At 39.2% G+C, this 24,865-nt stretch overlaps 1 long non-coding RNA gene across 1 annotated transcript in view; it reads left to right on the top strand.

The window, feature by feature from the left end:
- Nucleotides 1-24,865, top strand: part of LOC102020289 — a 49,181-nt gene that overhangs the window by 5,328 nt on the left and 18,988 nt on the right. The window contains exon 2 of the long non-coding RNA XR_262062.2: nt 6,181-6,315. This is a non-coding gene — a long non-coding RNA (uncharacterized LOC102020289). The remainder of the gene's footprint in view (nt 1-6,180; nt 6,316-24,865) is intronic.

Genomic DNA, 24,865 nt, shown 5'->3' with positions numbered 1-24,865 from the left:
GAATGGTTTTATTTTAAGCTCTGGTTAATGTGAGAAATAATGTAAGTTGAGTGAATAATGATTTTTCTCCACATACTATTTTATATTCAAGTATTCTTATCCTTGATAGCTTTACCAGTAGAAAAGTCAATGCTCATGGAGTAGTAAGTTATGTAACAATTGCAGCAGGTCAAAGCTATTTTTGTAGACAAGGTGATGCCATTAATATTTTACTTAAGATATATTCTGCAAATCAATGCATTTAATAGCAGGCAGACATCCCACATTCATCCTTGGTGGTGTGTCATATGATTAGCTGTAGTTTGATATTCTCATATGCACAATGTATGTAAAGAGAAAGTTATTCTCTTAAACATGTAGCTTATTAGAATTATCTGTTCTTCCTTTTCTTTTGTATTTGGTTTTTTTCAGTACTGGGAATTGAACTCATGACCTTGTGCTTGCCAGGCAAGCACTGTGCCACTGAGCTAAATCCCCAGCCCTAGACTTATCTGTTCTGAAAGGTGTTGTTCTTTGATTTTGCAGAAGATTCATTTGAATCTGTTCAATAAGACATGAGTTATTCTAGTGGTAAAGAAGAGGAAACAGAGCTATTAATATGCACATTAGATCCACAGGACACTAAGGATATACATTTGGGAGGCAGACTGTGTCCAGGGCCCTGACAATTTTATTTCTGTGTGGTATAGGCAGATAGGAATTATTCACTCACGGCTCTTAGTAGCTTAGCAAACCCTGTGAACTAACTGTGCTAATTTCAAGTAAAGATAACCCAGGCAGTTTGTCTTCTTGACTTTTATGACACCAAATTCTCAAGTTTGATTCCCTACCTCCAATCTCATTGACTTCTCTTTCTGTCTCTTTACTGGCTCTACTTGTTTGCTTGTCCTCCTAGGCTCCTTTCCGGGTCCCACCTGTACCATCTTCCTGGTGAATTTCATTTTGTTGCAAAATATTAACACCATTTACATGCAGATGACTCTTCAATGTAAATCCCCACTTTTGACCTTCCTGTGAGCTGCAGGCTCATAAATCAAACTGACTCTTTGATATCAAAGTGCCTGTCTGACTTGAATGTCTGATAGGCATATTAAATGCAATGGGACCAAACAAAACTCTTTATTCTCTGCTTTTTTTAAAAAAAATCCCTAAACTGTTTTCCTACTCTGTTCCTTGGAAAATGGCTTAATCTTTTCCTAGTTTCTCAAGACAAAAACCTGGGAGGCCTTCCATTCTTTTCTTCATTTGTCAATCCCATTCATCACTTTAGTTTCCAAAGTACATCCTCAATATATTTTTTTCCATTCTACAACTTCTTTCAGTTTCTGCAATGATCATCTTCAGGTTAAACAAGCAACATCTCTCTTCTAGATTATCTTAATGCTCTTCTGACTATTCTCTCAGCTCTCATGTTTGTCTCACTCCGATCCTTTCTCCCAACAGCAGCCCAAAATAAGTGACAAATCAGATCCTGTCACTGCTCTACTTAACACTTCCCAGTCACATTTCACTGAACTCAGGATAAAATTGACCTTCTTGCCATGGCCTTTCAGAGCATACATGATACTTTTGTATTAGTTAGGGTTCTCTAGAGGAACAGAATCAACAAAAAACTATGCAAGGTGATTTATTATGTAGGCTCAGGAGATCAGAGGTGGGAGAGTCTACAATGGCATCAGTGCACTGGAAAGTCAGGATCCAGTAGCTGCTCAACCCGAGAAGATGGAAGTCAGAACAACAGGGATGGAGGATGCAGCACCAGGCCAAGGTCAAAGGCCGAGAAATGGTTGCTGATGTGAGTCTGTGTTAGGAAGCCACAGAAACTGGACACCAATGTCCAAGTTAGTTGCAAAGACTAGGGAACTTCAAAAATGGGCACACTTTCTTCATTTTTTTCTCTCTGTGTCATTTGGGCTGCCAGCCTACGGGCTGGTGCTACCCACAACCGGGGCGAATCTTCCCACCCTCAGCTTGCTGGCCTGCGTTTCATTCATCCACAGACACACCTAGAACTGTGCTTTCCTAATCTTCTAGGCCTTTCTCAATCCATGAGATTCGATATATTACGATTGTTGCTCATAACAGTGATGGTCCTGTCTCTCGTCCACTCTCTCGCTTACTCTGCTCCAGCTACGTTGCACGTCTTTCAGTTACTTAAATTCGCTGATGTCACCCTTACTTCAGAGGTTTTACATGGCTGTTTATTCTGCTTGGAATTTTCATATTCAGGATTTTTAACTGGCTGGCTGCTTCTCAATGTGCAGATTTTCAGCTCAGATACTGTTTGCATAGAGAGGTCTTAGTCATGGCAGAAATCATTCGTTCCCTTTTTAGTCACTGCCTGTCATTTTCACTTGTTTAATTTTCTTCTTAGTACTTATCACTTACTGGGTGAAAATTTCATATGTCACATATTTAAAGAAGCAAAATAAATGGTAAATGTCCTTATTTTTAAATAATGATCACGATGGGCTATAATTAACTATAATTATAATTACTATAATTAACAGTCTTCAATGGCCCAGTGTGGTGATGCACGCCTATAATCCCAGTACTTGGGAGGCTGAGGCAGGAGGATCGTTGCGAGTTTGAGACCACCTTGGGCTATAAAATGAGCTCAAGCCCAGCCTCAACTGCATAGTGAAACCCTGTCCCAAAAAGACAAAAAACCCCCCAATCCAAAAAAATTAAAAACAATCTTCAATGTTAGTGATAGCACAGTAAAGTTGGTTCCTCGTATGTGTCACTGTTCCTTGTGGGATGGGAGACTGTGAGAATGGGTGTGGGGAGAGAGTACCATTTTCTGTCTATTCTGAGCTCTTCTGCATGGACAAAGACTTCCATCTCTGCTGTCATCAACAGCTGAGGTTCTCACCCTGCTCTCTTCTCCGGGTCATGAGGCCAGTGTCAACCACCTGGCATTCTTTTGTTCAAGGTGAGTTGTTCCTGTTGGTCCCTGGGGTTCCCTCTGCCTGTTTGTGCCCCTAGTGGGGTTAGCCAAAACCTTGTAATGCTCTCCCATACCATTCTGCACCGAAGGAGGCTGGGGGCTACTGGAGAACAGCTATTGGAATTCTCTTTCTGCCCCAAACTGCCAGCTACATTATGCTTTGCTGGGGCCATGCTTTGCTATACAAGACATTATGTGAGGCCACAAGAAATTCACCATTCTCAGATTCTTTAGCCTGTTTGGGACACTCTACTGCTATTTAACCAAAGTTTCTTTTGGAGGAATGACCAAGGAGAAGGGACTCTCCTTTAGGGACAATAACCAATAATTTTCCCTCTTTCTTTTGTCTCTCATTTTTAAAGCCCTTTCCTTCAATTCTGGAAGATCTTTGATCTCTCTGTGTGGTGAGAAAACTGACATCTCATTTATTCTACTTCCAAACTCTGTTGATGGATAAAGCTATGCCCTTTTCTTCCAGGCTTTGGCTGTGTGTGTGTGTGAGTGTGTGTGTATGTGTGCATGTGTGTGTGTGTGGTACTGGGGATCAAATCCATGAGCATCTGCCACTGAGCTACATGCTCAGCCCCTTTTTATTTTTTATTTTGAGACAGGGTCTTGCTCAGTTGCCAGATGGGAGGCTTCGTGAGTTCAAAGCCAAATGCTGAAATTAAACAAAACAAGGCAAAACAAAGTAAATCAAAGCATTTTCTCTTCAAATATCTTGATTTTCAAGACTATTGTCTCTTCTGTGAATAAAAACCAAACCAAACAAAACAAGTCTGCTTTACACTCAAAGCCGTGGGGAGAGTGCTGGTGAAAGGCGTAAGCACTGAAACCAAATACAGTTTTGTCATCTGGAAATTAAAACAATTAAGGAAGACAGCACTCTGATATATACTCATGCTTTATCCCAGAACATATTTTCCTCACCTTATTTGAACTTCTGTAGCATTCAAGTGGTTTGGGGATGACAGCCATCTTACACTGATTAAAGTACTTAATAAAATAGCACTTAGATGGCTTATAACATGTTCACGATGGGACTGTAATTCATATGCCTTGCTGCTGGGTGGCCCTGAGCTACTGGTGGTACATGCATGACTGTACCAGCTGGTGGCTTGTGCACTCAATGGGGCTGTCCCATGCTGCCTGACGTACTACTCGTGGTTCAAGCTGGCAGGAATGTGTTAAAGAAAGTAAATGATTTGCAAATTTTTAAAGTGAAAAGAGAAGGAATCCTCTTATCTTCAGAAGGGCCCAGTTTTGTGGCAGATGAAGTTCAGCTCATGTGGCAATCTGAATAGTGTATGCAGCTTCTCCTCCCTTTTCCAAGGCTGTCTCCCAAGATGGCTTGCATATTCCTGGTCTTGCATATTCCATTCCTCATGACCTTGGTCATACCATTCCCTCAGCTTGCACATTCTTCTACTTTAAAGCTCAGCCTCAGTTCCACCTCCTTTTTGATACCTTGCTTCCTCTTCCTTCCCATCAGAATGGTCTCTTCCTCTCATAGCATGTTCCTACCTCTATTTAGCATGTATTTCTTTCTGCCTTACGGTCAGTCAGGTTGATGACCTGGTTCTTTTCTGTGAGGCTGCACGCTTCTGGACAGCAGGTATGAATTTCTGTTCATCTTGGCATTTCCCACCATTCCTACTCCAGTGTTTTTACCTTATAGGTATTCAATGACTGCTTTCATTCAACAAGCACTTAAGTATCCATTATGTTCTAGGCAATGTCTGGGTCCTTACTATAGCTGGGTACACAAAGGTCTCTGCTTGTGACTAAATAGAAGCCTATTTCATGTTGTTATTTTTGGTTAAATAGGTTTGAGTTTTACTTCCACATTTCAAGAGAGGTGGTTTCTCTTTTTATTTAAAAAAAAAATAGGCACAGGACTTAAAACACATGGCTATAGTTTTGATTATATGTTATCTCCAGGCTTATTTAGATTTGTGCTCTGTTCTCACTGTTCAGAAATGGAGCCTATTTCTCTCTCCACATGAACACATAGGGGGACTTCTAGCTTGGCAGGGCTGGGAATGGCTGTGAGTTTAAAATCTGTGTTCACTCACTTCCATCTAGCTTTATTTGCTTTATCAAGCAGAATTCCTTTGGAAACATTTATTAATTGAGTACATATGTATGAAGTATCATCCGTGCACAAAAACGCTGTGACCAGTTCTCCTGAGATTTGTTTCTGCTCATAGGAGAGATGAGGACTCCTGGTCACAGCTGGTTTGCATTGGGCTGGAACTAGATTTCAGGACACTTGGCTTTTAGTCTGATTCTTTCTTTACCTCACCAGTGTTTTATTATTTCATCATGTGCTTAGTGCTCTGCTTGGTATTTTGAAATGGGATGATCATTGCAAGCCTCAGCTGCCTGTGATTATTGTTACTGTTTTTATGAATCAATGGAATTGAATAATAATAGCTAAGTAAAACTTCTATTACATGTCACGTCACACTCTTATTATCAGTATTTACTCTTAGCATAAGCTAGCAGGAAACATTACCTCTAAAGTGCTTATTAAGTTACTACTAAACTCAGCCATCCCTTGGCTATATTAACATATTAATTATAATTCTAATTAATTATAATTCTTCATTTATCACTTTCCACAAAGCTTCTGCTGTGTTCAAGGAAGTGTGGCAAGCCATACACTCTTTGCTGCCTAATGCGCATAGGAGTGAATTCAAGGGAGTGTGTACGTCTGCCCTTTGTGTTAGCAAGCAGGTACAGCTTCCCCAGTGTGACTGAGGTTTAACTCGCAAGATTATTATTCACACACTGATGGTTTAGTGCAAGTGTTCAGGGGGTGGCCTTTCCCTTGGTGGTTTGAGGTCCAGTTCTTTTCATTTTGTGGTTTTCCTGTTTCTCAGGACTTCAGAATCCTTGGTTTGCACTGGTAGATGGAAAAAAGAGAGGGTAGGAAATGTACAGGAGAATTTTATAGGTCAGGCCTAGGACTGGGATACAGCATCGCCCACAATCCATTGTCTAGAGGGCTGTCACATGTCCCTGCCTAGACACTAAGGAATAGTGAGTGTCTGGTTGATCACCTGCTGCCTATTAACAAGACCAGAAGTTTGGACTGGAGTGCAAATAAGTTTCTACCACTGTTCAGGCTAAAAAGAAAAGCCAGTGGGGTTGTCCTCCTAAGCTTTCAGCTTTCTCTTTGTTTTTCTCCATCCATGATCTTCTCTCTCTTCTTCCTGGTTCTATAGGAGTCCAGTGATCTGCCCTTCATCAAGTGCTGCTCCCAGGAAGAAAGCAGTGATTATACTGAAGTCTGAATGACAGATGAGGGTCGATCTAAGGCTTGCTGGACTTTAACTGATGAAATACACTGTTTGATACAGGTAAGAAAAATATAAAGCTCTAAAGAGAGCTTGAAGGCATGTGAAGTATTTTTTTTTTTGGGAGAACAAGAAGCATACAGTCCTTAAAATTAAACCATATGTGGGATCTGGCTATCTCTTAAAAAAAAAAAAAACTCCAAACAACTATAGGGCTCTTAAATTAGGCACATTTCTTTATTGTTTAATATAATTTGGAAATTTTCCATAAATATAGGTTGTTACAGGCTGAATTGTACCCTACTCACATGTTGAAGTTCTAACCTCTGGTACTTCAGGACATGGCTACATTTGGAAGTAGGGCCTTTAAAGAGGTGAATAAGTTAAAGAGAGGTCCGTAGGGTGAATCCTAACCCAATCTGACTGTTGTCCTTATAAGCGACGGCTGGCTGGATCCATGCACAGAGACATGGCCATGCACAGAGGCAGCAAGACAGTTTGGTACATACAAACCAAGGGGAGAGCCCTGGAACCAGTCTTTCCTTTATGGCCATCAGAGGAAACCAGTCCTGCTGGCACCTTGCTCTTGGACTTCTTCTTTGTATTTTTGTTTGTTTGAGGTAGAGTATGGCTATGTAGTTCAGGTTGGCTTTGAACTCATTATGTAGCCCAGCATGACCTTAATCTTACAGTGATCCTGCTGCCTCAGTCTTCTGAGTGCTAGGATTATAGGCATGCACCACCCTACCTGGCAGATTTTGAAGTTTTAGCCTTCAAAACTGAGAAAAAATATATTTATGTTGTCATTCAGTCTGTATGTTTTGTTATGGCAGTCCCAGAAAATTAATGATCAGTTCTATTATTTTGTATCTAGATCAAAAAATTTTAAGTATAAACGGGAGCTATGGGAAGGGTGGGGAGGCAGGCATCTTGACTGAAAGAGACCCCTGGAGTGGAGTTCAACAACTTAGAATAAGTGGCTGCTATTATTTCTTTGATTAGCCGAGGGGGTAGTCTGTTAGCTCTCCCCCACAGTGGTGGGCCTGCATTGTCAGCTCTAAACAAATTCCTCTAAAAGCTGGGCCAAAAAAAATTCATGCTTGTCTGTATTTGTGCTTTTTGGGTTGATTTATCTCAAGTTACACTGGGGAAGTGAAAGATTCCTTGAAAAATGCTTTATCATATGGAATATAAAAATTCTGGGTAAATACTAGTCAAAATTATTTTCCCCCCAAAACTATATATCAGATTCCCAGCTTCTAATACATAATGGATGAATATATTTTCTATTTTCACTTGAAGGGGCATCGAGGCCAGCAAATCAATCTAGAGCCTTGGATTTCTCTTCTCTTCCCTTCCCTTCTCTTCTCTTCTCTTCTCTTCTCTTCTCTTCTCTTCTCTTCTCTTCTCTTCTCTTCTCTTCTCTTCTCTCCTCTCCTCTCCTCTCCTCTCCCCTCGCCTCCTCTCCTCTCCTCTCCTCTCTTTTCCTCCCCTCCCCTCCCTTCCCCTTATTTCCCTTTTCTTTCTTTCTTTCTTTCTTTCTTTCTTTCTTTCTTTCTTTCTTTCTTCTTTCTTTCCATTTTTCCTTTTTTTCTTTCTTTTCTTTCTTTCTTTCTTTCTTTCTTTCTTTCTTTCTTTCTTTCTTTCTTTCTTTCTCTCTTTCTTTCTTCATTCTTTCTTTCACTAAGTAAATGAAGCCTCAGGTCTTAGTCTCCCCTTGCTTCTAAAATGCAGTGTTATGGTTTAGATCTAAATGTCCCCCTGGTTTCCTGTGTTTGAAAAGTGATTGGCTTCTGGGGGCGCTATACTCATCAAAGATCCACTGAGCAGTTCATAGCTGGATGTGCTATCAGAAGGTGGGGCTGCTTGGAGGGGTTGCTGGGGGCGTGACCTGGAAGGGTGGTTCTCATTCCCAGCTACTCCCTTGTCTCTCCACTTGTGGCTGCAGTGGAGTGAGCACTTTTCTTCACCATGCCTCTCTGCAGTCCTGTTTCTGCCTTGGAGCAGCCAACTGACTGAAACCATGAGTCAAAACAAACCTCTTATTCTTCAAACGGCAGGTGTTTGTTATTTCATGATAGGAAAGTGATAGGAAAGCTAATACAGTCACTAATGGCCAAAATAGTTTTACCTCCTGAAGTTGAGTTCAGGATGCTAAAGTGCCTTAGGGCAGGTGAATACTGGGTTGGCAAAATGTTTCTCCTTCCTTCCAGACACACCAGCGGCTCTGGGTTGTTCTCCAGGAAACAATGTTAGAGAATTCAAACCCAATCACAAATCCCCTGTGGATGGGCAGAGAAAGCAGAGCACCTGGCAGCCAGAGACAGGAAACAGGAGCAACACGGTCCTGTCAAGTTGCTTTCTCCAAAGCCTTGTTAGAATTCAATTCTCTTTATCTTAAGAAGCAGTCATGAGCTGGTTAATTTGAGATTTTTGGAAAGCAAATTATCCTTTTGGCAAAAAACAAAACCATGTGTCAACCATCTGGCTGAATCAAAGGCCTCAGAGCAGAGGAGGGAGCTTGGGCAAGGAGAGGGGTAGTGCAGTGCAGGAAAATTAGTGCTGTCTGGGTCTCTGCCACCAGATGCTTATGTGCTCTGGCTCAATTCCATAGCCAGCAGTGTTCCTCTTGACTGAGCTGACGGGACTCTTGGTGAATAGAATTAGGAGACATTGCTAGCCCCATGTACCTATCTGCAACCATTTACTTGAAAGGGTCTAGGAGAAAGACTTCATCACTGTCTGCAGTTGTACCCATGTTCAAACATTTACATAGTTGTACCACAGGGCCAGATGTTTACAGACATGTCTAATGAACTGGGGTGTGTGTGTGTGTGTGTGTGTGTGTGTGTGTGTGTGTGTGTGTGTGTGAATTTAAAGAGCTGGGCAAGGAAAGTTTGATTCTAAAGTGAGACATGAAACTGGACATGGTGGCACATGCCTACAATCCCAGCATTCTGGGGGCTGAGGCAGGAGTTTGTCAAGTTTGAGCCCCACCTGGACAAATTATTGACTTAGTGAGGCCCTGCCTGAAAAATAAAACTTTAAAAAAGGGCTGGGGATATGGCTCAGTATGAAGGCCTTGGGTTGAATCCTCAGTACTGGAAAAAAAGAAGTGAGACACTAGTGTCCGTGTACAGTGTGACAGCAGAATCTTTAACTTCTTTAGATTCAACCATCTCAGAAAAAAGGAGTTTGGCTTGTGAATTTTGAGTGCTATATTAACAAAAACTTGCTGAGGAGCTTCTTTCTTATAGTTGAAGATGGCTCAGAGAGAATATCATCCTTCTCATTTTGGAAGAAAGAATTGATCATATACTGCAGGAACAACTTTCAGCTCGATGGCAACTCCTTCATGGGATGACCATGATCACAGATGTACCTTATTAACAGATAATCTGCTGAGGACTGCAGGGAAAACTGGGAGAAGGCTAACGTGTAAAAGACAAGACAAGGCTTCTTGTCTGCAGAAAGATAGAAGTTTGGAGGCTTTGACATTTTAGTTAGATTGAAACATTCAAGTTCCACGTAGTTGGGGACACAAATTTTGAACTTGATTCCAATTCAACATTTCTCTGACCCTCAGTGAGAATTCAAAAAAAAAAAAAAACAAAAACTCTACAGATTTAACAATAGTGATAGCTATTATTTTTGAGTTTATTGATCATTCTCTATAGATTGATAAGACAGTTGTCAGTAACCTAATTTAGCATGCAGACTCTGGTGAGAAACAAATCTACCAAGATAATACAGACAGCGAGATGTGCTTAACTATGCCTGGCCCCAGAGCTTGCATCCATCCCATTATATTGCAGCATAATAGCAGGAGATATTTGATTTGAAAAATATTTAAATTAATTAATTCATTAACAAATAGGAGCTGTTTATACTTATCTTGTACAATATGTTGTTTTAAAATATGTATGTGGAATATACATATTAAAATGGAATATATATTTAAAATATAAATGTAGAATGTCTACCTCAAGCTAATGAACACATACATTACCTCACAGACACCATTGTGTTGTGGTGAGGACACATAAACTTCTATTCTTGGCAGTTTTCAAGAATGCAATGCATTGTTATTAACTGTAATCACCGTGTTATACATTAGATCTCTTATTAAACTTCTTGATCTAACTAAAAGTTTACATCCTTTGACTAATCTAGCGCTTCCCAACACCCAGCCTCTGGTAGCCATCATTCTATTCTTGTCTATAAGTTTAACTTTTTAAAGATTCTATGTATAAGTGAGATCCTGTGGTAGTTTGTCTTTCCGTACTTGGCTTCCTTCATTTAATATAATATTCTCCAGCTTTACTCATATTGCCACAAATGACAGTGCTTCCTTCTTTTTAAAATCTAAATAATATTCCACATTCTTTATCCATTCATCTGTTGATGGACGCATAGGCTGAGTTGAAATCTTGACTATTATGAGGAATGATGCAATGAATGTGGGAGAACAGATGTCTCTTTGACACATTGATTGTATTTCCCTCATACATACCCAGAAGTAAGATTTCTGGATTGTCTAATAGCTCTATTTTAATTTTTCAAGAAACTGCCATGCCATTTTCCATAACTGTCGGAGGCTGAGTAGACCCTCAGATTCCTGAAGAGGGGACAGCAAGGACTAAGGAAAGACAAAAAACAAAATATTAAGGTACAAGGGGACGAGAAGGAGACATGTCTAGCGGACAAGCTTGCCAACCTTCACAGTCCACTCACTTTTATTAGCCAGAAAGATACAGGTGGATGAGGTTATGCATCGCTTGTGACATGGTTGAAGGAGATTTTGAAAAATAAGGAGCAGGTGAAACTTCAAGAGAGGTAAATGTTAAAAGGGGAACAATCCCTTCTCCACCGCTGGATACCTATACAAGTTAATAGGGAACTAGGTTTCTCTCTGTTATCCTCAGCAGATGTTACCTCTCCCTGGGAGCACTGTGGTTAGCACCTTGCCCTCCTCTGCACCAACCCTGCCACAGTCCAGCCCCCAACATATAATGGCTATAGTTTACCTTTCCACTAATAGAATCCACATTCTAATATGTTTTTCTCTTTGTCTTTTTGATAATAGTCATTGTAACAGGTGTGAGTTGATACCTCATGGTAATTTTGATTTGCACTTCTCTGGTGATTAGCTGTGTTGAACAGTTGTTCATATTTGTTGGCTATTTGGATGTCTCCTTTTGAGAAATGTCTGTTCAGATCCTTTACCCATTTTTCTCAATTGGATTGTTTGTTTTCTTACTGCTAAGTTTGTTATAAATGTTGTATACTAATGCCTTATAAGATGTATGATTGCAAATGTTTTCTCTCACTCTGTAGGCTCTCTCTTCTCTCTATTGACTGTTTTCTTGGTTATGTAGAAGCTCTTTAGTCTTATGAAGTCCTAGTTGACTATTTTTTCTCTTGTTGTCCATGCTTTTGAGTTCATATTTAAAAAATCATCGCCCAGACCAATGTCATGGGGCTTTCTCCTTATATTTTCTTCTACTAAAGTTTACAGTTTCAGATCTTATGTTTAAGTTTTGAATCCATTTAGAGTTGATTTTTATATATTTTGTGAGATAAGCATTTAATGTCGTCTTTCTGCATAGGATCATCTTGTTCCAACAGTATTTATTAAAAGGACGGTCTTATCCCTTTGTGTGCCCCTGGCATCGTTGTTGAAAATCAATTGATTATAAATGCTTGGGTTTAGTTCTGGGCTACCCATTCTGTTCTTTTGGTCTAGGTGTTTGTTTTTACGCCAGTACCCTGATGTTTTGGTTGCTATAGCTTTTTAGTATATTTTGGAGTCATTCAGAGGATGCCTCCAGCTTTTTTTTTTTTTTAATCTCAGCAGTGCTTTGGTGGTTCAGGATCTTTAGTGGTTTTACAAATTTTAGTATTGTCTTTCTTATTTCCATGAAGAATGACATTGGAAATTTGACAGGGATTAATTACATTGCCTCTGCAGATTTGGGTGGTATAGACATTTTATCAATATAATTCTTCCAGTTCATGTACAATGGAAAAACTGTGTCTTTTCATTTACTTGTGTCTTCTTCAATTTATTTCACCAGTGTACAGATCTTTCATTCTTTGGTTAAATTTATTCCTAAGTATTTTTGTGGTTAAGCTATTTTTTTTTTTGTTTTGTTTTGTTTTGTTTTTTTCTGGTACCAGGAATTGAACTCACGACCTTGTGCTTGCCAGGCAGGTGCTGTGCCTTTGAGCTAAATCCCCAGCCCTTGGTTAAGCTATTTTAAATGAGATCATTTTCTTTATTTCTTTTTCAGATAGTTCATTGTTGGTGTATAGAAAAGGTGCTGATTTTTGTATGTTGATTTTATATCCTACAACTTTACTGGACTCGTTTCCTGGTTCTAACAGTTTGTTGGTGAAGTCTTTAGGGTTTTCTGTTCATGAGATCATTTTGTCGGCACAAGGAAAATTTCACTTCTTCCTTTTTAATTTGGATGCCTATTTCTTTCTCTTGGCCAATTGCTCGAAGATTTCCAGCACTATATTGCATAGAAGTAAGGAGAGTAGGCACCTCTGTACTTTGTGCTTTTAGAGGAGGAGAGTTACCTTTTCACTACTGAGCAGAATGTTAACTGTGGGCTGGGGATATATGGCCTTTGCTGTGTTGAGGTGTATTCCTTCTATATTTAATTTGTTAAGGGAATTTTATTATGAAATGAGGTTGAATTTTGTCAAATGTTTTTTCTACATTTGCTTAGATGATCATACATGTTTTTTGGCCCTTTATCCTGATAATGTGGTGCATTGGCAGGAGGCATTTTTGAATGATGTTTTGACCACAGCTGATACGATGTTCAGAGAAGTGAGTGTCCCTGGGGAGGTGCTATGTCTGAGCCCTGAAGTGAGAATTTCAGTGAGAAAGATGAGCAGAAAAGCGATTGTCAGTCATACAGTCTTTGTATAGGCAGGTGCTATGTGATGCCCCAGGGCCAGGGCGGGTGGAGGGCGTCCTGACTATGTCACACTGTACATTTTTGTCATCAAGACTGGGTTTAAGCAAAAGAGTGAAATGGAAGATAACAACAATAGCCACAACAATGATTTATCCAGTATTACAATATGTTATGAAAGAGCTAAACGCTTTCCACGAAGCGACTACTAGTGGCCTAATTATTTTACAGTTGAGGACACTAAGACTCAGGGAGATTAACCAAGTTTTTCAATGATAGACAAGTGGCAGGCAAAGCCAGATTTGAACCCGGGTAAATGGGATCCAGGGATAGATGCAGAATCTCTACTCCATTGTGCCTGTCTCAGATGGCACTCTGCTTGGTGCTTTCTCTTCTCTTCTGTATCTGCTTCCCCTTCTCTCCTGCTGTGCGTGTGAGGACTGGCTCCATCCCTGCTTCTCAAGGCCACCGGCTTCCAGCTACTTTCCTTTCCAGTTATAACCTAAGGAAGAACCCACGTCAATCGCTTAAGCTTTAGGGCTGCAGAAAAAAATATTCAACTGCTTTTCTTCCCTCCTTCCCTCGCTCCCTCCCTCGCTCCCTCCCTTCTCTTCCTTTTATTGCTTTAAAAGGTTTCTGTTATAGTCACTCTTCATATTTACTTGGAACAAAATTGGTACCTGGAAAAAGATAGATGATTTTTATCAACCTCAAGGGGATGTAAACAGTTTTTATGCTGTTTGACTTAATTATAACAAGCTCAGTGAAGCTGTGTGTCAAATATTATAAAATGCAATTTCCTAGAACAAATAAATGATGATATCAGTAAATGCAATTTCCTACAATGGTCAAGTAGGTAAGTTTTACAGTACCAAGGTTAAGGGTAGTGTAATAATTAACCATTATAGTTATAGGAAAATCCCACAAGAGACTTCTGTGTACAAACTACTGAATTTTATGATGGCAAAATGTAGGAAAAGTATAAATCTGACAAAAAAGCATTTTACCCTTCTAACCTATCAAGTGTTTGTGTTCTTAGTGGCTTCAAGTTAACTAGCGGGTAAATATTTTCTAGTTCTTTCCTTATCTATATAACAAGGTGTAATTTAGCTTAGTGCAGGAGTGTTCTAAAAGCTTTATGTCAATAGCTCAGTCTTTCAAAACTCATAAAACTTGTGGCTTTGGTTTGTAACTTAAACTTGAATTGAAGCTTAGAGCATACAAGGTTTATAATTTTTATTAGACTTGCTTCTTGTTGAGAAATAATTTCTCAGCTAGAGATATGTATGCCCCTCTATGTAGGGAAATTTTAAAAATCACTCGAGGGAAAAACTTTTTTTGAAGTAGGACAGGGACTGATTTTTTTCATGTTTTCTGAAATCATCGACCCCAACATACTTCCTGAAGCTGGTCAAAGGCATGTATGTGGTGTGGACATTGTTTTCTCAAAGCTGACTTGATAGCAGAAAGCACATACTTTGTAATTCAGGGAACAAAGGTCACTGGTGAGAATGTGCAGACGCGGAAGAGATGAGGGCTGGTGGTACAAAGCGATCACCATCAGGTTACATAAGCCAGAAAATGAAGCAGTCCTATGACTGCTGAAACCAAGGACAGTGGCCCTACGGGATGAGATTTCTTAATATTTCTTCTTTAATAATATAATCTGTTAAACTACATTTATTGAGTGTTCTAAGCACTCTACTAGCATTAAGGATATAAAACTAAACAAGGCATTTTCAAGTGCCTTACAGTTGAAGGGAGAAAGGAATAGTTTAATAAGCAATTAAGGAAAGATTTTACAGTTGCCAAGATAGGAAGGGAATAGGGCGATGGGAGAACTACGCAGGGGGTTTCCAGCCTCCCCAAGTGGAAGTCAGGAAGTGGCCCTAGCTGAGGTCTGAAGGATAAGTAGTAGGTTAGGAGTTTAGGGGTGAGGATTCCAGACAGTGTTTTTCCATTTTAATTTTAAATCTTAGGGACAAGAGGTTATGTGGTACATTGAGAACTGCAAGACGTTTATCCTGGGAGGAGGTAGTTGTAAGGTGTGGAATAGGGCCAGGGTGGGAAACTGTTGGGAAGATCGGTAAGGCCCCTTCGGAAGCCATGGTGAGGTTAGACTTTATCTGAGAGGCTACGGGAGGTCACTGGACAGTCACTGAGGTTGAATAGGAGGAATTGGGTAACATGAGTGGGATGCTTAAGAGCGTGGTGGGGGTTTGTAATATAGATGGAAGCTGAAATAATGGAGGAAAGGAGGAAATAATGGGGGGAAGGGGAGGCGGGTGGAGGCTGTGATAGCGCACTGGGGAATGAACAGCTGAGTGACAGACAAAGAAGGAAGGGCTTATGTCTGCAGTGTAAGACAAAAGCTGGGGGAGCCTGGGCCCAGCACAAGGTTGGGCCAAGTAAAATGAGCGTGGAAGACCATCTACTGGAGCAAGCACAGGGCAGACACTGGCATCTCTGACGAGAACAGTTTCAGAGCACTGGGATGAGGGGTGGAAAGGAGAAGAACTTCAGGGGGGCAAGGTAAGCATGCTACTTTGAGGAGAGGGACACATTCCAGGTAAGACACAGGGTGCATTTTATTTCCTGATGGACAGGAGCTATTAGAGTGAGAAAGTGTGAAACTGTCGGAGAGAGCTGGCATAACCAATAAAACAAGATGAAGGAGGTGAAATCCAAAACGCTTAGCTTCAGAATTGTCCTTAAGCAGGAGGAGCCTTAATTCATCAAGCACAAATGTGCTTTCTGTCTTTTCTGTTTTTTATTTGTTTTTCCTATCTCCCTGTGGGTTACTTGAACATTTAGTAAGATTCTGTTTTGATTTCCCTGCAGTACTTTGAGTATATGTCCCCACATAGTGTTTCTCAGGGTTGCTTTATGCAACACACACACACACACACACACACACACACCTATCCTGCCATAGTCTACAGTACTGAGGTAATCATTTTACAAGTTTTTACATGAAGCATAGAAGCTTTGCCTCTCAGCCCCACCCACCTTTTGCAGTACTGGGCATTGAAACCAGAGCCCTTACCCTGAGCTACATCCCCAGGCTTTTTATTTTGAGAATCTCACTAAGTTGCTAAATTGCCTAGGCTGTGCTCAAACTTGCCATTCTCCTGCCTCAGCCTCCAAGAGTGCTGGAATTACAGGCATACACCATCATGCCCAGCTGGTCCCTTTTCCCTTTCCTATTTATAGCAGAATTATCTTAAATATTTCCTCCACAGACATTTAGAAGTATATCAAACAGTAATTTTTGTTTCAACCATCAAACATAATTCAGAAAACGCAAGTAATGGATAGTGTGTTTATTTATCTGCTTTTTTCTTACTGTGTGTCTTTTTTTCTTGATGTTTCAAGAAACTTCTTTAATCACCTTCCTGTTTATAGAAGTTCCTTTAGTAATTCTATATAGGTTTGCTCGTGACAAACCACCTTCATTTTCATCATCTGAGAGTGCTTTGATTTTTCCTGATTCCTGGAGCATAGTTTTGCTGCATCTCACACTGGATTCACAGTTCTTTCCCGCTGACACTTGAAAATTGTTGTATCATTTCTGTGTTTCCGAGAAGTCCATTGTGATTCTGTTCTTCCTTTATGAGTTAGGTGCCATTTGCCTCTTGTTACTCTTCAAGATTTTTTTTTTGTCTTTAACTTTCAGAAATTTGGCTAAGATCTCTTTGGAGGTGGCTTTCTCTGGTTGTCTCTATGAGGTCGAACTGCTGTGCTCCTTTGTGGTCCGGTGAGAGTATAAGCCTGAACTCCCCACTCGGCCTTTGCTGGTGTGGATTTGGGAGGATCATTTTTTTTCTGTGATGCCTGACTGCCCTAAGTGCCTATATTCTTAAAGTATTCTGTTTTGCTAGGATGCCACCTTCCCGATATTTTGGCTAGAGACAACAAGCTTCTTCTGAACTTTGCTATCTGTATCTATTCACATTCACATGTTTCCTGCTTCTCCAGTCTGGGATATAAGAAGCAACAAGAAAACCCAGGGGCCTCATGAGCTTGTCATTCTTCGAGTTCTAAGGTCCTTAACCGACATGTTTTCAGCTTTCCACCTGCCAGAGTCTCCTTGTGTCTTTTATAAATAAGGTTCAGAATTTCTATCTGTACGTGGCAGGAGAAATAGGGAAAAGTGCATCTACTCCATATTCCTAAACACTCTTACAGTGAAAAACAAGCTGTGTGTAATGATCAAAACCTTCGTTCCAATTCTGCTTTACATCTGTCACAAATTAGTTTTTTTTTCTAGGAATACAACTACTACGTTAAATGAAGAATAGATTGCACTTTATTTTGTGTTCTCAGATTTACAGGAAGTTGCTTCCCATTTTAGGAAATGACGCCATGAGCGACTGTGCTGCCTGCGGTATCGTAATCACCAACTCCACACATTGTATGTGCACTGGCTGGCGCTACATTTGCAGTGATTCCACGTGTACGTGCACGTGTCTGACTGCGTCATCATAATTTTAGGAGTGTTCATGCACGAGTCCTTCAGGTTAAATTATTATTTAATTAGGAATTAATGTCCTTTCATTTCACGGGGGATTATATAACATTTTGCAGCCGTGTGAGTATATTCCGCATGCATCTCATGTCAGGGTAGAAAGGAGGTTGATTCAATTAATTAGTTGTCAGAAGCATTGGTCCCGAAAGGATTGCATGTTGGCTTTTCATTACTATAAAGAAATACCTGAAGTAACTAACTGATGAAGAGAAAAAGTTTCTTTTGGCTCATGGTTCTGGATGTTTCGGTCCAAGACAGAATGGCCTTACTGCTGTGGGTGAGGGCAGTGCAGCATGGCAAGAGCACACGGTGGAGTGAACCACTCATTTCCTGGGCCACAAAACAGAGGAAGAGGATGAGACTCGGGTCCCACAGGGTTCACCCTCCACCCGCTAAGGACCACTTCCTAAAGGTCTCACCTCCTGATAGCGCCATCGTGGGGGAGCATGGAACTTTAACACACGGGCCTTTGAGGGATATTCATCAGTCTGAGGCTGGAGATTTCTGATCTAATGCAATTAGTCAAAATGCTAATCAAGTTTAACATACTAGTAACAGTAAGAATGTGATTGAACACCCATGCAATTCTGCAGACACACCACTAGATGTCGCTCAGACTCCTTTCTAGTGTGAGAGAGACAACACCAGGTTACAGATAACGTTTGAGGAAGATGCCGCTGTTTTGATTTTCAAGTGACCTGTACACTGTATGACACTCTGCTGCTTACCTTCGGAGCTACAGTTCATTTTAAATTTTAACACTGTACTGTGGAAAAGTCCATGCACACACACACAGTTGAATACACGTGTACCCATCCCATAACTTTGTCAGTTAGCAACTTTTTGCCGCTCAGGTTCTGTTTGTGCTCCAACATTTTTTTACTAGTGTTGTATTTACTTTCTTGTGAAAGTAAATTTTGTTTTCAATTTGATGCAAAGTGTGCAGGTATTTTGAAAACAAAACAGGTTCTTTCTAAGCTTATAATTGCCAATGTATGTGTTTATTTTCAACTTTTTATTTCAAACTAACAAAGAGTTGCAAGAATAAGTGCATAGAATTCACAGATTCCTTTGCCAAGAGTAACATAAAAAATTAAAATTTCTGCACTGTGCTTTCTTATTCTCTTACTCTGTATGCATGTATACACGCAATGTGTACATATTCATGTATTTTTTAATAGGTAGCCATATGTACTTATCACATTCTACCTAATTAAAAATATTTAGTTTTTCCTAATACTGTTTGTATTCAATTCTTCTTAGTTATCAAAAGAATGTCTCTTGCAGTATTTTTTTCAAACTGTGATTTAAACATACTTATTTGGTTGTTGACCTTATGCCTGTACCTATTTCTTTTCTTCTGCCCATTTTGTTTTGAAACACTGTAAACCTACAGAAAATGGGATACTTCCCTGTTGCTCTTGTCACTCCCTCTGAGCTCTTGGTTTGTGCCTTTTCAGTCACCCTTGTATGAAGTCTCGTCATGTTGTTAGCCTGCTTACTGCCCACAGAATTTCAAAGGTCTGATAGCATGCTTTCATTTCAGCCCCTTTTAGTCCAACGTGGCATTATTTCTGCTGAAACAATTTTCTCAGAAACTTTGAGGATCCCCTGTAGATCTCCCCGAGGTTCACTCTATTAGACAAAAGCCACACTGACAGATATTTTTGAGATGAACTCCTTTCTATCTTGGCCTCCTGTCGAGATGGCTGACGACCACACTCAAGCTTCCTGGAAACTCTCTAGTTGATGGAGAACATCTCTGAACACACCTTTAATTTTTTGAAAAGGTCCTTCTCACAGCTGAATGAGCCAGTCTTTTGCTCTTTCTAAGGTTTTAGCAAAAGATTGTATAACCGTGCTCTTGGCCTTCTCTTCTAAAGCTTACTTCCTTGGTACTGAATTTTTTAGTTTCAGTGTCCGTTGCCAGCTAGAGAGGCTAAGATATTTCAGAATCATCATGGCTCAAGTCCTGCTCAGCTCTTGTTTCAGACTCCTATCCTCAGTTTGCTTCTCTCTTCCTACTTTTATTACAAGCAGCAAGAAGAAGCAAAGCACCACCTTTGTGGTTGGAAATCATTAGCTGTATGACCAACAACATCATTTCAAGCTTTGCTGTTCAAATACATGCAAAATACTTTCCCTAAGCTCTGTGCCTTATTTAACAAGCATCACTCTTCCTTTAGTTTCTAGGGTCATGCTCTGTGTTTCCTTCTGAGTCCCCATAAGGGAATTAAAGTCCCGATTTCCACCTACATGTCCAATATCAGGTTTTCTTTATCGTACCACTCAAACTTTTCTCAGCCTCTATCCATTGTTCAGTTCCAAAACTGTTCCTGGGGCCGAGGATGTAGCTCAGCGGCACAAGCACCTGCCTGGCAAGCGCAAGGTCCTGAGTTCTAAATTTCCAGTACCAAAAAAAAAAAATCAAAACTAAACCAAAACAAAAAATCCAAAGCTGTTCCTACATTTCTGGTATTTGTTATAGCAGTATCCCATTATTTTTTTTAATTTTAAAAAGAATAACAAAAATAACAAAATAACAGCAACATAGACAAAAACAAAACAAGGCAAAAGCAATAAAAGTGATACAGGGTTTCAAAACAAAATGATAGGTATTAACAGTGGTTGTTATATTACATAGTGTTATCTTCAGTGAAGTTGCTCAGATTACCAGATGCAAGAATGCAAGATTTATCAACCATTAAAGAGAATAAAAATATAAAAAAATAGAAGTGATACAGAGCTTCACTAAAGATGGTAGGAATCCACCAATAGTTGTCATATTGCATATTGTTCTTTTCAAATTAGTTGTTCAGATTAGCAGATATAAGCAAGCAAAATCGGTCAAAAAACTTAAGTATTAACTATTCATTTCAATAAATCATTAAAGATCAGCAGTACAATTATCCCAGCTATCCTTGTGTGTATATATATAGATACATACATACATGCAAGGGAGGACTCTCTCTCTCTCTCTCTCTCTATATATATATATATAATCTCTCTCTCTCTCTCTCTCTATATATATATATACATGCAAGGGAGGACTATATATGTATAGTCCTCCCTTGCTATATCACAGTTCACTTATTGCAGCTTCACTGTATTGCAGGTTTTTAAAAAAATATATCTAATTCTGTATTGCAGAGTTTTCACTATATCATGGGATTTTGCGGTATATGGGTATTTATATAATATTTATGATTTTAATTATTTTTGCCTAAAAATTTAAAACAATATAAAAATGTTCATTCAAATATATTAAAAGAATATTAAATTGAAATAAAATACAGTATATATTTCATCAACTGATGAATACCATACTGTAAACTATGGAAATGCAATACGCCACTAACCCTTGTGTAAATTTGCCAAAGTAAGATTGCTGGCTGATGGAATGGAAGGCGACCAACCATAGCACTGTGTTCTGTATCCTGGGAGCTGATTGGCTCAGTGATCATAGCATCAGTCTGTTTGCTCTCCCACACTGTGCCCACATGTTTAGCACCTCTGCTGGTCCACTTCATGTAGAGTACCCATATAGAATTACACATATTGTGAAAATTATGTAGGTTTAAGAGTGTAGAAAGTGTTTAAGACCATATGAAGTGTTTATAAGAGTGTGGGAGAGATTAAGAGAGTGGGAAAAGTTTATAGGACTGTGGGAAGGGTTTATAAAGCCTTAAAATATATATAAATAATAAAATAAATAGAACGCTGTTACTTTGTGGATTTTCACCTGTCACAGGGGTGTCTGGAATGTAACTCCCATGATAAGTGAGGGATCACTGTACAAATATATATTTTTCCCTTACTTCTTTTTTTCTTTTTCTCCTTTCCCTAATCTCAGTTGTTCTTTCCTTTGAGCAATTTCTTTTCCTTTCCTTTTCATTTTTTTCCCTTTCCCTTTCATAATATTTATTGTACATTTTGGATTTTATTTACTCTTTCAGGTTCTTATAATAGGGAAACAATATGATATTTACACATGTGGGTCCAATTTATTTCATTTATGAGTATGGTCTCTAGTTGCATCCATTTACCTATAAAAGCCTTGAGTTTATCATTTTATAGCTGAGTAATACTCCATTGTATAAAAATATCCCATCTTTTTTATCCATTCCTCAGATGATGAGTAGAGATTTTTGAAGTAGTACTGATGATCTTCTGAATTTCTATAGGATCTGTAGTGATTTTACCCTTTTCATTCCTTATTGTATGAATTTGAGATTTTTTATTTTTTGAAAAAGTTGGTTGGGGGTTTATCAATTTTATTTATTCTTTCAAAGAACTGTTTGATTCATTAATTGTTTGTATTATTTTCTTAGTCTCCATTGAATTAATTTCTGCTCTGATCTTTATAATTTCCTCCGTTCTTTAGGTTTTGTGCTTGACTTTCTCTTCTTTTTCTTTTTCTTTTTTTTTTTTTTTTTGGTTTTGGTTTTTCTCCGGTACCGGGAACTGAACTCACGACCTTGCACTTGCCAGGCAGGCGCTTTGCCGCTGAGCTAAATCCCCAGCCCCCCTCTTCTTTTTCTAGAAGCTTGAGATGCAGCATAAGGTTGTTTATTTGGGCTCATCCTATTTTCTTGATGTGAGAATTCACCACTATAAATTTCCCTTTGAGGATTGCTTTCATTGCATCCCACAGGTTGTGATAAGTTGTATCTGCATTTTTGTTTGATTGTAAATATTGTTTAATTTCTTCTGGGACCCATTGGTTATTCAGGAGGGTATTATTAAATTTCCATGTATTTGTGGAGTTTTTGTGATTTCTTTTGTCAGTAATTTCCAATTTCATTGCACCATGGTCATAAAATGCATAGGATAATTTCAGTTCCTTTGCATTTACTTAAGCATGTTTGATGTGCTAGTATATGGTCTATTTTAGGGAACATTCCATGTGCAGCTGAGAAGAATGTGTATTCTGATGTTGTTGGGTGGAACACTCTGTAAAGGTCTACTAAGTTCATTTGTTCACAAGTTTGGTTCAGTTCTGTTATTTATTTGCTGATTTTTTGTCTAGTTGATCTATCTCTTTGTGAAAATGGGCTGTTAAAGTCCCCAGTTATGATTTTGTTACTGCTTATTTGATTTTTCATGTCTATTAAAATTTGTGTTATGTAGTTTGGTGCTCCTGTATTTGGTGCACATATATTTATGATTGTTATTTCTCCCTCTTGAAGTTCTCCCCTAACAAGTATGTGGTGACCTTCTTTACCTCTTTTGATCATTATTGGTTTGAAGTTTACATTGTCTGCAAACAGAATAGCTACCCCTGCTTTTTTTGGGTTCCTGTCACATAGAGTACTGTTTTCCATCCTTTGACTTTCAGTTTATAATTTCCTTTTGAGCTAAATGTGTTTCTTGTATACCATGTATTGTTGGATTTTGTTTCTTGATCCACTCTGTGAGTTTATTCCTTTTGACTGGTGAATTGAGGTCATTTACATAAATGGTTAGAACTGATATGTACAGGCTTATTTTTGTCATGTCATTTTCCTGCTGTTGGTTCCCTACATTTCCCCTCTGTTTAATTGCTTGCCCTGTGTCTTAGTTACTTTTCTCTCATTGCTGAGACAAAATACCCAACGTCCAAATGAAGGAAGGAAAGGTTTATTTAGCTTAGTTTGTGGAGGTTTCAGTCCATACTTGGCTGGCTCCGAGGCAGAAGATAGCAAAGCAACAAGAGCAAAGTGGGGAATGGCAGCTGAACAGCAATGCAGCCAGAGCAAACCGGAGGAATGGTGGCAAGCAGCTTCTTTCTCTGCCTTACTTTGTAAACAGGCTACCCCCACCTAAGGGGCGTGTAGCTCTCACATAATCTCCATGCCCTCCTCTTCCACAGGCTCAGGAGGTATACAAAGTAAGCACCCTGGCTTCCTGCTGAGTCACTTAGCCAAACCTCTAGATTCCCCAAGTTGACACAATGTTTCAACCATAACACCCTGCTTGGTGGTTCCTTTCTATGGTTGTTCTTTATATTATAAACATTTTTATGTCTTTCTAGAATATCTTTCAGTCCTCTTTGTAGGGTTGGTTTTGTGGTCATGTATTTCTTCAGTTTTTCTTTGTCATGGAAGTATCTTATTTCTCCATCAATTTTGAAAGATAGTTTTGCAGGGTACATCAATCTGGGTTGGATATTATATTCTTTCAGAACTTGAAATACTTCATTCCAAGCTTTTCTTGACTTGATGGTTTGTACTGAGAAATCTATCTTGATTCTGATGCGCTTTCCTTTATAGGTGTTTCTTTTCTCTAGTAGCTTTTAACACTTTATTCTTCTGAGAAATTTTCTGCTATTACTTTCGCAGATAGTCTTTTTATGTCATGCATATTGACTCCTGCTTTTGTTGACACCTATTAGTCTTATGTTGTTTTTCTTTGCATCATCTTTCAGCAGTTGAATTATTATTTTCTAGTTCCTGCGGTGGGGGAGTGGAGTTTCTGCCATCTGAAGAGATCTTTCCTTTGGTGATTGCTAGCTGCAATGCTGTCTTCAAGGTCTGAAAGTCTACCTTCAGTTTTGTTCAAGCAGTTTTACCAGCTTTCAATGGAATTTTTAATTTCCTGGATATCTCTTTGAAACTGTTATGCATTCAAATTCTTTCCTGTATTGTTCATTCAAGGTTTCAATCATTTTTCTATGCTTCCTTAGTTTTTCAACCTATGTCTTCTTTAGATATGCTGAGCAATTCTTTCATTATGGTTGTCATTTCTTTTTTTACCTGAGAGATTATTTCTGATTTGATTTCTTCTATAGCTTGATGGAGTCATTTATCTACTTCAATTGCTATCATTTCAGAAGTTTCAGGTGTGTGACTTCCAATTTCTTCTATGTCAATGAACCTGGACTTGTTGTAATTGGTTGGAGGTCTGAGGTGCATTTTGCTCTTTTGTTTTGGAATTTTATAGTTCAAAAATTTTTTTTTTTTTTTGGTTTTGGTTTTTCTCCGGTCCTGGGAACCGAACTCATGACCTTGCGCTTGCCAGGCAGGTGCTTTTGCCACTGAGCTAAATCCCCAGCCCCCCCCCCAATTTTTTAATTTTGTTTACTGTGGTGATCCTTGTGAGTTTTGGTAGTGGGTATCTGTATAACTAACATCAAAGCCTCTCCAGGAGTAGTTTGTACTTCAGGGATATCTTCTGT

Source organism: Chinchilla lanigera, unplaced genomic scaffold, assembly GCF_000276665.1.
Source record: "Chinchilla lanigera isolate Chin_1 unplaced genomic scaffold, ChiLan1.0 scaffold00040, whole genome shotgun sequence".
In the NCBI taxonomy this organism is placed as follows: Eukaryota; Metazoa; Chordata; class Mammalia; order Rodentia; family Chinchillidae; genus Chinchilla; species Chinchilla lanigera.
Note: the sequence above shows the minus strand (reverse complement) of the source record. Positions and strands in the feature narration are given on the sequence as shown.